Here is a 4301-nt window from a genome sequence, read left to right on the forward strand (position 1 = left end):
AAAGATGGCAAGACCGATTTACAGGGTTCTCGTTTGAAGCGAGTTGATATATTCAAAAGGCGCTCAACCTCGACAAGGGCATCAAATCAACCCTGACTGGCCATGATTGACCGATTCTTTGAAATGGAAAACTTTGAAAGAAGTCAAAAGCAAAAGGCTCACAATGGCAACATAAAGTTGAAAAAGGTTAAGTATCGTCATGGCAAAGTTTGGAAAAGCTAAAGGTTCTCCAGAATAAGAAATGCAGTTGGTATTCAGGAAATAACTAGTTGCAGTTGAAGTCATTGAAGAAGATGAGCTGAGTCAAGGGACTGAAATAATCAAGGCCACAAACCGACCACCGTTTTAAAACCAACGAATCTTTCTTTGTTCAGAACAGGAACAGAACAATTTTAAAAAAATAGTTTGTGAAAACACGAACACCACCAAGTGAAGTTCTTAAATCCTTGATTTTCTTCCAATATACATAATTATTTTATTTTTAGTTTCATTGTAGGGAACCAATACCCTATCTTCAATACAGGGTACTACATCCCCTGGTTGCTTTATTTCCAACAAAGGATACTACATCCCCTGGTTTCCTTACTTCTTGTTGCAAACATAGGGTACGACATCCCCTAGTTGCATTTCGGAGTGCCACGAGCCTCATCTTATTTCCAACACAGGGTACTACATCCCCTGGTTGCATTATTTTCTACATAGGGTACGACATCCCCTAGTAGCATTTAAGAGTGCCACGAGCCTCATCATATGTCCAACACAGGGTACTACATCCCCTGGTTGCACTTTTTGTTGCAAACATAGGGTACGACATCCCCTAGTTGCATTTTAGAGTGCCACGAGCCTCATCTTATTGCCGACACATGGTACTACATCCCTTGGTCGCATTACTTTCTACCTACATAGGGTACGACATCCCCTAGTAGAATCTCAGAGTGCCACGAGCCTTATCTTATCATCAACACAGGGTACTACATCCCCTGGTTGCCTTCCTTCTTGTTAACACAGGGTACGCCATCCCCTATTATTTAAAAAAATGCATGTTTTTCTTTTTTCTTTTTTTTAATTCTTTATTCTGCAATAGCAAAGATAGTTTCATGTGTTTTCAATAACTCACAAAAATTTTCTAGTGCAAACTGGGGCAGAAAATTTTTGTTCGTTTTGTTTGTTTGTGTTGGCTTGTAGGTTTTTCTGCAAAGCACGGATTTGATGTGCAAAAATAAGATTTCAGTTCTTTCCAGAGAAAGTGGAATGTTTGATCTCAATACCAGGCGCAACCAGCTTTGGCGTAATGCATGCAGAGACATATGGTCAAGATCTTTCTTCCCATCATCGGATCAAGAATCAAGCCTGGGAGAATATTTCATAGTCTGTTGCATCGAGAGCATCAAGTTTCAATCCAAAGTCACTCGGAGAAGCAAGTCAAGAATCAAGACAAGACTCCAGATGGCATTTAGATAGGAATTTTGTAACTCTTAGATTTCAAGAGTATGTAATTTTCTTTTCATTTTGATGTAATAGTAGGAACCGCGGATTGGAACCTCGACGGAACTTCACTCGACTCTCCCTCTAAGAATACTCCATCACTCTTCTTTCACTTGAACTACACGTGACCTGATTCCCTTATAACCCGGGATATGTAGGCTGCCTAAAACCAAGGCTCGGTCGCACTTTTTTCTATTATCTTCTTTTCCTTTTCAAATGATAGTGAGGTCAAAAATCAGTCACCTTGTTCATTGTCTTTGCCTGAAAACTCTTCATGTTTCCAAGCAAAGAGGGGCATGCTGTGAACACCTAATTTTTGACCACACCCAAATTCTATTCTATTTTAATGTAAATATTTCTTTTAGGTCTAATCTTAATATTTTAAACTTTTGTCTTACTCTTAATAGATTTTATTTAAAATAAAAAACTAAAAAAATTACTTACATTCTTAGAATATAAAGTTTATTTCTAAAAAAAAGAAAAAAGATTAAAAAATATATATATAGATGGTTTCTTTTAATTAGAATTATTAATAAGTTAGCTTTAGTATTTTTCTTAGTATAATTTAAACTACAATTTAAATATTTATGTATATAATATTTAAGTATAAAAGTAGCTGACTAATATTTTTAACTATGCATTTTACTTTCTATTTTTCTTCATTTAAAAAAAAAGTAAAAGCTATTAACAAAAAGGAGCAACTAACGAAGCCAAACAAAAAATAACAAAATAAGAAGAAAAAAAAAGGGAACATAAATACCAACAAACCCCACGATCTGCTCCACCTAAAACCCCCATTTCCCCATCTTCCTCACTATCTCCACTTTTACTCCCTAATATATCTCACCACAATTGCACACACTTAGGTCTCCTCTCATAAATCCTCCACCACATCCCCACGTCCAAAAAGAAAAACGGACAACACACACACATCTCTATAAGAGACATTTTCACAAATCAAGAAGGGGGCAACGAAATGGGGAGGAATATTTTGAAAAGGAAAAATTTTGAAACAGAAGAAACTCCTTCTTCTTCTTATTCAAAATCACAACCACCAAGAGCATCATCTATCTCCAAAACCATCAGCGACAACAAGCAAAAGAATGGGCAAAAGACAGACACAATACACAGAAAATGAAGGCTAAAAACGAGCGAGTAAGAAAGATTAAAAGAACCACTGCTGGCCACCGTTATCCGCCGGAACTGTTTGGTTTCAATTGGAAACCTTTAGATGTGAGAGTCGAGGTCGTTTGCAGTGATATTCTGTTCCGTTCGAGTTGCTTGAGGTTCGACATTTCTATCGGGTCTCCGGCTTACGGTATGTTCATGTTCAACTACAGTGACGCGTTCTTCTTGTAAACCAGTTGGAATATCTTTAATATATTTAAAGGTCTCAAAGGTCCGTTGTTTTCTTCTTTACCATTTTTGCTCGGAAGATCATGCTTGGTTAAATTTTTATAATCTGTTATGGCTGTGTCGTTTGAATTTTCCGTGTTGGTTAATTCCGTCGTATTAGGTGGTGTAATATTATTGTGTTCAGTTAACTTTGTAGTTAAGGATGCAGGTGCTTAATTTTATTTTTCTAAACCCCAAACTATAAAAATGAAGAATGCTAAATGTTTTGCCGTGGAAATCCTTTTCGTTTGGTTTCTTTCATGTTCATGTGTGTAAATAAGCAAGCCAAGGATAATTCAGTTCACTTATTGTTGTAATTAATTGCTGGTATTTTTTTTAAAATTAGGCAAGTCTTCATGTTAAATATATGTTTATTCCCACTTATGGCCACATAATAGATAATCTTTATTTAATTAGGAATAATTATTTAATCTTTTGCTTGCCTTATATGTAAGTCACTTGGATTGTACCCAAATTAGGCCCCAGTCAGTGAATAGACTTCTAGTTTTCATAAATAACAGAACAATTGTTGGTAATTAATAGAATACTAGTATAAATTCGTAAATAATTTGACCAAAGCTCCTAGCGATATTCTGTCCATGTAACATTAAGACCTATAACAATTTCAAACAAACGTAGGAAAAATAATTAATTCACAAACGTCGTAGGATGCTTTAAGCGCGTTCTAATTTATTATCGTGATTGTGTATATGGTCACGTGATATAATTATAATTTTTAAAATTAAAGCCAGGGTATGCGTTCGCGCAACTTCGGGCGAAACAATCTTATTAATTAATAAAGCGTGATTAATTGTGGACACGTACGCGTGACATGGTTTTTGACGCGCTAAAGGAAAAGAGTAATACGTACGCGTAACTCAATTCTTTAATTACGAATAATTCAAGTGATGTAAAAGCGGTAAAAATATAAATGCACATAGGTCCTAAAAATGAGTAGTTAAATTAATTAAGCCAAGTAATAATCACTAAGCGACCGTGCTAGAACCACGGAACCCGGGAATGCCTAACACCTTCTCCCGGGTTAACAGAATTCCTTACCTAGAATTTCTGGTTCGCAGACTCTTCAAAAAATAAAACTTACTCGATTTGGGATTTAAAATAAACCGGTGACTTGGGACACCATAACTTATTCCAAGTGGCGACTCTGATCAATAATTAATCCCATTTCGAATAATGTCACTTTAATTGAAAAAATTCCCTCATATACTGCCTCGTCGGGTGGTGTAAAAATGGAGGTGTGGCAAGGCTTGCCGGCAGTTTCTTCTTGAGCGGCGAGGTCTTGTACAAAAGGACTCCGAATCTCAACTTTCTAAGATATGTGGATGCCGAAGAGGCAGGAAGAATTATGCATGAAGTGCACGCAAGGGTGTGTGAACCCCACATGAATGGGTACGTTTTGG

The sequence above is a fragment of the Nicotiana attenuata genome, chromosome 6, assembly GCF_001879085.1.
Source record: "Nicotiana attenuata strain UT chromosome 6, NIATTr2, whole genome shotgun sequence".
Lineage (NCBI taxonomy): Eukaryota > Viridiplantae > Streptophyta > Magnoliopsida > Solanales > Solanaceae > Nicotiana > Nicotiana attenuata.